The 14,425-nt window shown below is 39.6% G+C and overlaps 1 non-coding gene across 1 annotated transcript; it reads left to right on the top strand.

Annotated features, from left to right (window-relative positions):
• The first annotated feature begins 8,219 nt into the window (after positions 1-8,219).
• LOC141636164 (small nucleolar RNA R71) lies at positions 8,220-8,325 on the top strand. The gene has a single exon (XR_012540796.1). It is a non-coding gene; the product is annotated as a small nucleolar RNA R71 (small nucleolar RNA).
• The last annotated feature ends 6,100 nt before the right edge of the window (positions 8,326-14,425 follow it).

Genomic DNA, 14,425 nt, shown 5'->3' with positions numbered 1-14,425 from the left:
ACCTTCCCATTCTGCATCAACACACACCCCAAACCATTTTTCGAGGCATCGGTATATAATTCAAAATTGCCACTCCCTTTAGGTAAAGCAAGAATAGGAGTTCTAGTCAGGCGCTCCTTCAAGGTTAGGAATGCCTTCTCACAACTCTCATCCCATTTAAAACTATTTTCCTTCCTCATCAAGGTAGTCAATGGCTTAACTATTTTTGAGAAGTCCTTTACAAACCTCCTATAATAACCAGCCAAAGCCAGAAAACTCCTGATACTAAAACTAACAAACTTTCATCGGTAGCGGAAGCAAATCAATAACTCCTGAATAGAAACGACGGAGAACAGTGGCGATGAATAGTGACTAACGGTAATTTTTTTGGTCTTTTGTGGTTTTTTGTAAACGGAGAAAATAAAAGGATATTTACTTGAGCTAGACCTATAACTCAAACAATGGTGATTTAATCGCAAGACCTATTACTATCAATCAGGTTAGAGTTGGAAACGCGTCAAATAATAACAGGTTTGGAACGAAAATGCGTCGATCCTATGTTTACAGAACTTGCAAACACAATAAAGCTTAAGCTTCGATTTATTAATTCTTAATCTCATATCAAATAAGTAATACAAAAGCTCCTTATATAGGAGTTAATAAACTGACCTAAAGCTGGCATACTTGCCTTATTAAATTCCGACTACAATTAGGAAATAAACTAGTAATACAATAAAGAGGAAATAAACTAATCCTACGGTTTTTAGGAAACCCTTATTATATAAAATAACAGTAATAATAATTAGACTTCTATTCCTAATAATGCTGGAACTACGACTTTAATAAACTCCGACCAAAACTTGACCTCGAGCCTTATCCGAGTTCATATTCATCATTCACGTAGGATTTGGACCGCTTAACTTAAAACAAGCATATCTCACTCGTTACCCTAACGAATTAAGCGTAAGACCACTCGTTGGAAAGCTAACATCAATAACTTTCATCTACGATTGATTTCAGTGCAAAAAGAGTCATAGTTTTTGAGATATTCTTCGTTGAAAATAGCTGAATGAATCTGGAAGTTCAGCAAGCATTCTTGTTGATTGCATATCAAATGTTAACTGAATGCTACTTCATTTTCTTCTTCATTTCATCTCGGCATTTTTCGATCATCCCCTCCCCTTTGGAAAGGAATTGTCCTCAATTATCGTACCTTCAATCCATCGGGATTAAAAATGAACAATACGAGCAAAGAAGTGACTCGGACGACAAACATCAGGAATAAACTCGAATGTATACTCAAGCCAACGTTAACGTTTAGTTTCTCCTTGTTCCACACCCTAAAATTTCAAATTCCCTTGGCCATCCGCCCCACCTCCCTCCGTGCACATTCATTAGAAATTTTCATGAACTTCATTGTTGAACACAAGATGCACACTAGATGAGTCCTCCATAGCTGCAACATCCTTTTGTACCTGAAAATTAACCAAATAACCAATGGGCTGAACTCAAATGTCATAAGACTCGATTGTATTCTCGGTTGGCTTAGTCAATATTTTGAACTCATGGACATAAACGGAGTAACGCGGTCCCTTGGCAGCTGCATCACAAGCTTCATCATCCTTAGAATCGTCAAATATTGGTGGACGATTGAAATCCACAAAAGCTTTGATGTCGAAAACTTGTAACTCCAAATCCATTAGCTCTTATTCAACATTATCCTCCATTGCTAGCATAGTTAAGGTCGGATTCCTCTTATGACCTGAATGCATAGCTCTCGCTGCTTCCGATGACATAGGCTTCCACACGAATTATTTTCCATTCAAGGACGGAACATACTCATTACTTCGACCTTTATGCATCACATCCAGATCATATTGCCAAGGTCTTCCTAGGAGAATATGGCAAGCATCCATAGTAACCACATCACACAAGACTTCATCTTTATTAGAACCCATCGCAAAACAAACATGGACCTGTTTTATGACTTTCACTTGTTTTTCGTCATCTAGCCATTGCAAAGCATACAGCTTTGGATGAGGCGTGGTTGGTAAGGATAACTTTGACACCATCTCGATTGATGCTGCGTTTGTACAACTTCCATAATCAACGATCACACTACACCACTTATCCTTCACTTGACGCTTTATTGGAATAATTGATCATGCTGCTCCATGTCAACCGGGACTGAATGTGTTTGCAACGAACGGATTACTAGGCAAGTGTCGTAGATTGGTGCCTCATAATACTCGGCCAGCTCCTTCACGTCCAAGGTCTCATTGATGTTAAATAAACCTCCTCTAGTTTCATCCTCCTCTTCAAACAACTCAGCTCGGAAAACGATGGCTTCTCTTAGCGCGATGTTTCTTTTATTTGGACATGTATTATGATAATTCCCAAATCCTTGGCACTTAAAACATCTAACCTTCATAACATTCTGTTCTTTCGGAGGTGCCATGGTTTTAGATGACGTAGGGGCTGCTATTGGTGTGACCAAGGAAGGAGCAACTGTATTGGTGATTATAATAGCTTCACCTGATTCTAGCAAGTCGTTTCGTGACCAAGCTAATGATTTATTCAAAGTATTAGAGCCATACCTTGATTTCCCCTGAGCTTCAATTTTCAAATATAGCACACAAAGTCTATCGAAATCAGAATATAACTGTAACTCTACCGCATGAGCAATGTTTTGATTTAAACCACGCAAAAACCTTGCCATCTTCTGCTCTTCGTGCTCTTCAACTTCTCCCATCAAGGACAATCTCCCAAATTCATATATGTACTCACTAACACTCATCCTACCTTGCATTAATCTTTTTCTTGAGGGCCGGTGTCCTCTTGCTTTGGGTGAGTATATTGTCAGCGCCCCTCTCACGCCGCTTGTTAAACCAGGTGGTGGTGTTCATCCGATTGCTGTTGGCGCTGTTTGGAGACGGTTGTCTTTAAGGTTGGTGCTTTTCTGGTTGGTCCTTCCTTGTCTTCTTAATTTGCTGGTCTTCAGTTTGGGGTGGGTGTGTCCGGTGGAGGTGAGGCTATCTTGCATGCCTTGAATCGGCTCATTGAGGCTCGGGGTGCTGAGGTGGGACTTTCTATGTTGTTGGTTGATTTCCAGAATGCTTTTAGCCTTGTTGATCGTGCGACCATGCTTCAGGAAGTCCGCCGTTGTTGCCCGGTTCTTTACCGTTGGGTGGAAGTTTGTTATTCCAGCCCTGCCCATCCTTTTTATGGGGAGCATTGCTTATGGTCTTGGCAGGGTGTCCAGCAGGGTGATCCTTTGGGCCCTTTGCTTTTCGCTTTGGTTTTTCATCCCTTAGTATGCAAAATCCGGGACACTTTTGACCTCGCTATGTAGGCGTGGTACTTTGATGATGGCACCATCGTGGGTGATACTTCGGAGGTGGGGAAGGTCTTGGATTTGATTATGGCGGATGTCCCTCGTTTTGGACTGCATCTTAATGTCTCCAAGACGGAGGTCTTTTGGCCTGTTGAAGATCCTCAAAGTCGGCTTCCTGGGGTTTTCCCCCCTTCTATTGCTCGGCCTTTATGTGGTGTTATAGTTTTGGGTTGACCTGTCCTTACTTGTCCTGGTTTTGGCAGTGAGATTGTGGCGAAGAGAGTAACTAAGACCATTGAGCTAATGGACTTGGTTGCGAGGATTGAGGACCCGCCATGTGAGTTGCTTCTACTTCGAGCTTGTACTGGTATTTCTAAGCTCTATTTCTCCCTTCGTACTCGCTCCCCCAGTGTTTTTGGGTCGGTCCATCTTCCTTTTGATGCTGCTCTTCGTTCCAGCTTGGAATGTATTGTCATCGCGTCTGGCTCGGGTTTTGGGGATTGGCAGTGGCGCCTTGCTACATTCCTTTTTCATCTTGGTGGTCTTGGTGTCTATGCGGCGGGAGATGTTTTACACTATGCTTTTGTTGCTTCCCGTTTGCAGTCTGCTGATTTGCAGGCTAAGCTCCTCGGACGTTCTGGTATTGTAGCTGCTGGCCCTGCTTTTGACGATGTCGCGCAGGTGTTTACTGCGACTACATGCTCTGGTATCTTAGGTAACCCTAGTGAAATTGCTGCCCCCAAACTTATGAAGAAATTGGCAGACATTTATTTCGCGACAGTTGTTGCTGCCTCAGAGTCTGTTTTCTCTTTGACACCACGCCAACTTGCTTTGTGGCAGTCTCAGCAGGGTTCCCACTCTTCTGATTGGTTGCGTGCAGTTCCTATCTTGGGGTTGGGTTAGACTATGAACGGTAGGACTTACCGTAGTGTGCTTGGGTATCGTCTGGGTGTTCCGTTATTCACGGTATCTAGGCCTTGTCCTGCTTGCTCTCGGGTTTTTGCTGATGATGTTTTTGGGGACCACGTTGTTTCTTGTACTGGTACTGTGGGCGTTAAACATCGGCATAACCTCGTCCGTGACACTCTTTTCGACATCTGCTATAGATCTGGTATTTCTGCGGGAAAGGAAGTTGATATCGGTTTGGTTGAGGGGCATGGTGGCTCTCTTCGTCCTGCGGATTTGCTGCTTTATTCTTGAGACAGAGGGCATGATGTATGCGTTGACTTGACAGGGTCTTCTCCTTTGACTCAGACTGGGATGACGGATTTTGTGCCTGGCCGGGTTGTCGCTGATGCTGCTCAGCGTATGTGTGCTAAGTACGGGGATTTGTGTTCGGCAGCGGGTTATGGTTTCCTTCCATTCTCTTTCTCTTCACTTGGGGAGCTGGGTTCGGATGATGTTGCCTTGCTCAAGCGGATCCAGAAATTCTCGGTATCTCAGGATGCAGGGGCTCGGGTGGCCGCTTACATTTTTACTAGACTTAGCTTTGCTGTTGCTAAGGGTGTTGGAGCCCAGATTGTTTCTCGACTCCCCACCAATTTCATGTAAACTTTTATTTTTATTTTAATGAAAGTGGCGCGCATCCTTTTTTTTAAAATAATAATAATAATAATAATAATAATAATAATAATAATAATAATAATAATAATAATAATAATAATAATAATAATAATAATAATAATAATAATAATAATAATAATAATAATAATAATAATAATAATAATAATAATAATAATAATAATAATAATAATAATACTATTTGAGATAAGATATAATAATATAATATTAGGAATACTTTAGGAAAGTGCGGAATTAGGAAAGTGTATTAATGCGTAACATTACTCAGCGAGTTCAGCTTTGCGCAATGATTTTTAAACAGCTGCAATTTATTCGTTGCTGATCGGATTCAAGCTTGTGACCATGCATTGGAAACTTAAGACAATAAGCTCTCACCTACAATATAAATCACCCTCATCGGAGCTCTACAACTCTAGATATTCCCTTTTCAAAATACCCCTAAAACAAGTGATCACATTTCCATATATGACATATTTGTGCAAGCTTCCTATTAACCTTTCATAGTCCACCTTGTACTTTAGACACACACAAAGAGTCCTATAACCGTAGAATGTGAGGGGTATTACAGTTTTCCCTCCTTAAAAATGAACTTCATCCTGAAGTTAGCGCATACTCTGTACCACTTAGAATGTACTTCACTTACACTTACACGCCAATCAAAATACTTTCATAAGTAACTCACATTACAATACTACTTACACATATTACTCAGCTATACATACATCATTAATTTCACTAGTATTACATTCTATCTCCCTGAAAACAAAATGCGTCTCGATGTTTCCCATCTATCTCAACACCTGTGTAATCCCAAATACTAACAAGTTCCGTGGTTTCATGGTTCTCACTACTAACATCCAAAATTCCCATAGGTGGCGTGGTTTTTATCTAATTCAACCCCAAAATAGTCACAGGCTACGTGGTGCACCATTAACATTTAAAACAACTAAATACTCAAGTCCACCCTAATGCAACAACCGTACTCATCACATTTACCAACAACTACTAAGATAACCAAATTAAAATTAAAATGTAGTGATACTTTCACAATATGACATCCTACCATGCCTAAAATTAAGGTTAATTCTGCATAACCTCAAAGACTACATAACATTCACCAAGATCCTCCAGACTTCTTTCATTTTCATTCCTTAAATCCGCTCGACACCTCATGCTCAATAACCCTTACAAACCACTCTACACCAAATGATGTCATACCACTAATCCTTATCTTTACCACACACATAGGCCATAACAAAAGTCGACAAAATCTCTCATGTTTACATTCATGCCTTACACAACCATTTCAACATTACCCACTAAGTTCTTTACCTTCTTTCGTTAATTTTAATCATAACCTTATGCATACCTTAATCGTGAAAAATTATAAACCACAATTAGCCACATCACACATCCCAAGGCCAATTTCACTGTCATCACAATGTACTTACCTTAATCTCGCATCCTGCGGCAAGGTTATAAATTTCTAACTTAAAACAACTATTGACCCTTACATAAATACAACCTCCTTTCTAACTACCCCGCTCTCTTTTATCCTTTTCCCAAGGTGACCGATTAAAACTGAGAGGGCCATGGTACGAATTAAGGGCGCCTTCTTAACCGCTCTAAGAGGGGTTCGTAACAATTTCTACCCGTGGTTCATTTTATTTGACACATCCTAAGTTCATTAAGTTCATTGGTTTAGGCCTTAGGATCATTCGCTCTAATACCAATTTGTAACACCCTCATTTATTCACGAGCAATTAGCTAGGCCTCCAAAGTAAATAGGACTGTTACCATCTACAATTGGCCGAGGTAGTGAATAACAAAGTGATACGTCTGCCGTGTACCTATCAAAAATAAAGTAACTAAACTAACTATATAGCTAGGGAAGTCAGGTCTATCTCCTCAGGGAAGCAAGATATCTGTAGAAGTCCGTCTATTTGGTCACAAATTGGGGGGTTGTTTAAATTGGTTTTCTAAACTAAAAGGTTTAAAGGAAAGAGAAGCAGCGACAAGAGCAGTGAAGGCAGAAAAATAGAATTAAACTATCAAATAGAGAAGGGACATGTCAGGATTTCGGTTCACTACGGTAGTCCAGTGACTCAACTGCTCAAGCTCTGTATCCTTTGGACGCTTCTTTCCTCTCGAACGAGGTCTTTCAGGCAATTTCTCACTCGATCGAGCACTAGCAGGCTCTCGATCAAGCTGTCCATTATCCATACTACTCGATCGACCAAAATTCCCATTCGATCGAGTAGTTTCTTCAATAGCATCCCTCGATCGAGTAAAAATTTCACTCGATCGAGCAGTTGCCTTTTCCTGTTCACTCGATCGAGTAGAAATTCCACTCGATCGAGCACTTTCTTCAGCAAATATACTCGATCGACCTCCAGAAACTAGTCGATCGAGTACTTTATTAGCCGTCAGCTCATTTCCTTTGGCAGAACACTGTTCATCAGCTATATTTTCCTTCCTCGGGTCTGATTTCAACACTTCCGGTCCCTCATATGAACGACCGCTTCTCAAATTAATTAAATTTACCGTCTCATGTGGATTTTTGTCAGTTTGTGACGGTAAATGACCCGGTTTCCTTGTGGACTGGTTAGCGGCTAACTGGGCAACTTGAGTTTCAAGTGCCTTGATAGAAGCATCTTTTTGTTGGTCGCTTAACTTCCACTGCTTTGTCAAATACTGCAACATCGTCTTCAACTCACCTATCTCATTTACCCCACCAGAAGACGAGGCACCTTGATTCGGTGTAGAAAAGGAAGGAGGCTTCTAAAAGCCTTGTTGAGTCTTATGTGAAGGGACATATGACTGCTGTTGGTGTGGAGCAGAGGTAGGATTGAACACATTTTGACTAGTCCACCTCAAATTGGGATGGACTGCCCCTTGGTTATTATAATAGGAACCCCCTCCTTGCCTGTATTGTTGAAAGGCAAGGACCTGTTCCTTCTCTTTAAGACAGCCGACAGCAGTGTGACCGCCGTTGCTACCACACCTCTCATATGTGACGGTCTCCCCTCTAGTAAGCATATGGACCGCCTGAGGCTCCCCAGCAGAATGTAACTCCAGCTTATCAAATCTAGCATTCATGGCTTCCAGCTGAGCCACAACTTGCTTATCGACTGCATGAACTGTTCTAATGCCATCCCTCGGGTTTCCATATTCAGTACTGTGGTTCGCTATCTCTTCAATAAGGGCCCATCCCTTATCATCGTCGGTATTCTCTTGGAATCTCCCATTAGATGACGCATCAAGTATGGCTCTATGATCATCATACAACCCATTGTAGAACTGGTTAGATAGAAACCACAGGTCAAAACCATGGTGAGGAAGAGACCTCACCAACTTCTTGAAACGGGACCATGCTTCATAGAGAGTCTCATCAGGTGCCTGCTTGAAACTCGTAATCTTTGCCCTCAGCTGATTTGTGCGCTGTGGTGGGAAATATCTCTTATAAAAAGCAAGAGCAAGGGTCTCCTAGTTTTTAACCCCTGCGGCCGTACAGTCCAAATCAGTCAACCACTCCCTGGCTGCATCAGTCAAAGAAAAAGGAAACAGAACTTCCTTAATCTTGTCTTGAGTCACCCTCTTTGTGGCGGGGATAGTAGAACAGTAGTCCATAAAGACCTCCATATGCTTCCTCGGGTCTTTCCCTGCCACACCTCTATAGAAATTTCTCTCCACCAGATTGATATAGGAAGGACGGATGTCAAATGTATTCCCATCCTCAGTCTGGAGATTGAAACCTTTAGGAATATACGATGCTTTAGGCTCCGAGTGACTAGCAATGTTCGGCATCTTTACTGGTTGATTGGAAGAAATAGGAATGTCTTCTTCTAAAGACTGGTCTTCTGCGAAAAGAGAATGATGTAGCTCTGGCTCGAAAGTACTCAAGTCTTCCTTTCGTGATTTTCTCTGCAGACGGAGTCTATGCCTGAATAGTCTCTCTGGCTCAGAATCAGCTGCAACTAACTCAAACCTGTCTGACCTGGGCATAAACAACACTGAAAAAGAATAATAAGAACTGCCTCAAGGAATAAAAATTCCTTGAGACGGATAAAATAAACGAAAAAAAGACAGATAGGGCAATTGCCTCCCCGGCAACGGCGCCAAAATTTGATACGTCTGTCGTGTACCTATAAAAAATAAACTAACTAAACTAACTATATAGCTAGGGAAGTCAGGTCGATCTCCTCAGAGAGGCAAGATATCTGTAGAAGTCCGTCTATTTGGTCACAAATGGGAGGGGGGGGGGGGTGTTTAAATTGGTTTTCTAAACGAAAAGGTTTAAAGTAAAGAGAAGCAGAGACAAGAGCAGTAAAGGCAGAAAAATAGAATTAAACTATCAAATAGAGAAGGGACATGTGAGGATTTCGGTTCACTATGGTAGTCCAGTGACTTAACTATAAACAACTTAGACAAATTAATGCGAGACGGATATGGAAAGGTCCTTCCGGTCCACTTTCTACCCTAAACTTCCACTAACTTAACTTCCGTCCTCGTCAGGGTAGTCTACTGTTCATAGCAGGCCTATTTAGTCCAATCTTTCGATCCAGGATTAAATTTAGCCAGATTAAAGGGTGACTCAGAAGCGTGCACTCCACTATGTTGGTAAAATACAGTTAAATTGCTATGGTGACAGAATCTCACAATTAACTCATCTAACCTATTTATTACATCGTCACATTTCTACCGTAGATCCCCTAATCCCAACATAAAACAAGTTTAGCTACTCATATCGCTATTTATACTATCAAAACTAACAGCAGATAAATGACCAGCATTCAACATATTAAAACGATAATTAAATTGCATAAAAGTAAATTAGGGCATAAATTAAATGAAGTAAAACAAAGAATTTAAGTAAACAATAGAGCGATTACTATTAAGAAAGGAGAAAGAGATTACAATCATGCGAATCCGGCGTAAAGAACGACAAAATCCGAGCGAAATAATCCCGAAAGCAAAGTTACAGAGAAATATGAAAATGATAGATGAAAAACTGAAAAATAAAGTGTCGATGATAATCGAATAGATAGATAATGACCTAGTAACGTAGTGCTTAAATAGAAAATAAACTAAGTCCAAAAGCTAAAACAAGAGTACGGGCTAATTAAAGCCCATGCCAGTAGATACCACTCGATCGAGTAGAATAAATCCACTCGATCGAGCAAAACACCAGAAAATCTACTCGATCGAGTAGATTAGTTACTCGATCGAGTAACCTCTCTTTTCAACACCTCTTGATCGAGTAAATAACTGCTCGATCGATCAACTAAGGCCATAAAAACCACTCGATCGAATAATAAAACCACTCGATCGAGCCTTCTTCCTTCAAATCAGTCCAATCTCACACCCGACTGCCTCGTAAACCGTGCCTTCACGCATTCCAATGCAGTATCTCACTTTGGAAAATCCCGTCTCCACAAAATGCATGTAAAAAGGACGAAAAATGGTTTGATTCCACTACTTTCGCGTTCATTTCTACAAAGCGGACAAAACGAACCAAAATAGCCAATTCGGGGCATAATACTATGTAAACAGTACAAAAATACATGGAAATACGTGCTAAACTAAGCTAAAAAGACTATACAATATGCACGTATCACAAGGTATAGCAATCCAAAGTACTTTAAATAAAATTAGATAATAAGGGTTTTATTACAATAGTCTGCCGATTAATTAAAACTATAACAATACAATTTACTACACAACGGAAATAAATAAAGTGAATACATAAATAAAAACTATCTGAACTAAGTGATCTAGACTTCTAGGTAGACTTGCCAAAATCCTCACGTATCCCCATGAGCTCCCAAGTCAGGTAACTTAAGTACATGTCAGACAATCTGCTCCCCAATAATTGGTTCATCACAAGTGTTTATAGAAGACACTGTTTACCAAACAGTTGAGTATGAATAACTAACAAAAATAAAAGATGAAGTACATGGAAATGCATGATATGATATGATATTCAAATGTAGCTGAGCTCATTACCCGAAACACACGTTCATCTCGCCAATCCATGTCCCGGGGTATTCAACATCCCAACCAAAGGTTGAGGTGTCCATCATCCCAACACTAGGTTGAGGTATTCATCATCCCAGTATAAAACTGAGGTATCCAACGCAAATGCCATGCCAATATAAAAATCATCTCAACACGAGACTGAGGTATCCAATACAAATAATATGCAACACAATAATAATTCATCCTAGAACGAATATGAGGTATCCAATGCACACGATATGCAATAACAATAATAAATAAAAATAGCCAGCCAATTCATCTCAGACACGAAGCTGTGGAATCCAACAATAATAATACACCTCATCCAATAATCCAATAATTCATCCAATTCACATTACATAATAAATTGCACAAGTCATTAATAATAGCACGAGTTGAGCAGTTATCTTACCTTGTCACAATTCTTCCAAAATAAAATACGGAAAATTCACGTGGTACCCTCAAACTTTGCCATTTTTCACGTGGTACCCAACTCTTTAAGTTTGTGCACATAATATCCTTCAAATTTGATTTTCAAGCACAACGTGCCTTTTTATCGTTTTTAAAATTTTCAATTGGTCATAAATTATAGACCAGAAATCGGAATTGACTAATTTTTTTTTAAATTGATTATCTCTTCGAGATCTATAGATTGATAAAATGAAAATGGTCATTCGGAAATTTAAGATCGAAGATATGGTTGATTTGAGATTTTCGTTAAAAAAAAAACCCTATAAAATGTCAGTCGACAATTTTTTTTTCCACAAATCGTAGATTATGACGAGATAATCATTTTAGGAAAAAAAATTGGTCGATTCAGAATTCCGGTTTAGGATTTATGCGCAATTGAGTTTTTTTTATAGCGACAAAAAGGGTATTTTGTGCATAAAAATCAAACATGGAGGATATAATGTACACAAACTTAAAAAGTTGGGTACCATGTGCAAAATGGAAAAGTTCGAGGGTACCACGTGAATTTTCCGAATAAAATAAGTAAAGATCAAGTAGAAGCGGTCCTCAACGAATTCTCCACCGAAGCATCATATAATATGCATACAATTACTAATTTATCAATACAATAACGATTAAGACAAGAATCTACCCCAAAATCACCCAAAAACACACTCAAACTCCAAGGTCAAACCCTCGGTCAAGGCGGTCAATGTGGGTCAACAACGGGGTCAAGGGTGGTCAGCAGTACGGTGTTAAAAGCTTGAATGTCTAATTATAAAAGGGTTTTATGAAAAGCATACCTTTAGATCTTAAGGCAAGGTGAAAGATGAATATGGCCCTTTATCTGTCTAGTCTCCTCCTCCCCCCCCCTCTCTCTCTCTCTCTCTCTCTCTTAGATCTTAAGGCAAGGTGAAAGATGAATAAGGCTCCTTATCTGTCTAGTCTTCTCCCCCCCCCCCCTCCTCTCTCTCTCTCTATTTTCTGATTTGTAATTGTGATGGGTGAATAGGGTATATATAGTGACAACGGAAATTTCTAGATTGAAAGATATAATAATATAATAAGAATAAAATATCTAATGTTGGTGGAGTAGATAATAATAATAATAATAATAATAATAATAATAATAATAATAATAATAATAATAATAATAATAATAATAATAATAATAATAATAATAATAATAATAATAATTATTGAGATAGGATATAATAATATAATATTTGGAATATTTAAGGAAAGTGCGGAATTAGGAAAGAGTATTAACGCGTAACATTACTCAGCGAGTTCAGCTTTGCGCACTGATTTTCAAAAAGCTGCCATTTATTCGTTACTTATCAAAATCAAGTTTATAACCATGCGTTGGAAAGCTAAGACAATAAGCTCTCACCTGCAATTTAAATCACCCTCATCGGAGCTGTACAACTCTAGATATTCCCGTTTAAAAATACCCCTAAAACAAGTGATCACATTTCCATATTTGAGACATTTGTGCAAGCTTCCTATTAACCTTTCATAGTCAACCTTGTTCTTTTGACACACACAAAGGGTCCTATAACCATAGAATATGAGGGGTATTACACTGCTGGTACATTAATTAATCCAAATGGCATAACAACAAATTCATAGTGTCCGTATCTAGTCCTAGATGCAGTCTTAGGAATATCTTCATTCTTAATTCTCAACTGGTGGTATCCCGACAAATCAATTTTAGAAAATATTGCAGCCCCACTCAACTGGTCAAACAAATTATCAATTCGAGGAAAAGGGTACCGATTCTTAATGGTCACATTGTTCAGCTCCCTATAATCAATACACAACCGCATACTCCCATCCTTCTTCTTGACAAATAACACAGATGCTCCCCAAGGTGATACACTTAGCCTCACGTAGCCCTTATCTAATAGTTCCTCCAGCTGTTTCTTAAGCTCCTGCAACTCCTTAGGTCCCATGCATTCTGTAAAGTGCTTTAGAAATGGGTCATGTCCCAGGTTTTAATTCAATCATAAAATATATGTCCCTCTGAGGTGGCAACCCAGGAATATCATCCGGAAACACATCTTGAAAGTCCTTCACCACCTCAATATCACACGCCCTAGGCACCTCCTCCTGAAGCTCTCTCACATGACACAAAATTAATTGTCCTCCCTTCCTCAAACAAGATTTTAAGGTAGTTGCAGAAATATGTTTTACTTTAGGCTTAACAACAAATCCCTTATAAGACACCCTTACTCCCTTCGGTCCCCTCAAGGTGACTTTCTTTTGGTGACTATCAATAAAGGCTTTTTTATTTTCCCAACTAATCTATCCTTAAGATCATCTCAAAACCTCCCAAGGGAAACTCAATTGAGTTAGAATGAAAAATAACCTCCCCAACCTTAATAGGTACTTCTTTATAGACTCGATGACAAGTTATAGACTCCCCCGAAGGTATAGTTACAACATCTTTAACAACATCAAACAAGTCTAACTCTAAGGCTCTAGCATTTTCACTTGATATAAAGGAATGGGTTGCCCCCGATTCAAACGATATAAAGGGTGGTTTAGAATTAACAAGGAATGTACCCGTGACAACGTGCGTATCATCCTCAGCTGCTTCCTTCCCCATCATAAACAACTTTCCACCACTCTTAGCTCTTCCCTGACTAGCTGATGCTGACCTATTCTGCTGCCCTCCTCCGTTCATTATTTTCTGAAAAGTTTCACTTCCAGTGCTTTGATTATTATTGTAACGGTTCTGATTAGAATAGTTGTTGTTGATCCTATAATAGCTTCCACCTCAAGACCTCTGATTATAATTCCCATAGCTCTGCATAGTAGTTCAAAATCCCCCACTCTGGTTCACATTAGTATATCTCCTTCCTTGGCCACCTATATTAACTCTGCAATCAATATTTTTATGACCCAGCTTTCCGCACCGGAAGCAACTAACTCCACTATTCCCCACTGGTTAGGTTTGGCCATAGCTTCCACGGCCAGATCCTCCATTTGGTGCGCAATTCAAGAAATACGAACGGAATTGATTTGCCTTTTGCTTCTTGCTCCCAGCACTCTCAGTTT

Source organism: Silene latifolia, chromosome Y (genome assembly GCF_048544455.1).
Source record: "Silene latifolia isolate original U9 population chromosome Y, ASM4854445v1, whole genome shotgun sequence".
Taxonomy (NCBI): Eukaryota; Viridiplantae; Streptophyta; class Magnoliopsida; order Caryophyllales; family Caryophyllaceae; genus Silene; species Silene latifolia.
Note: the sequence above shows the minus strand (reverse complement) of the source record. Positions and strands in the feature narration are given on the sequence as shown.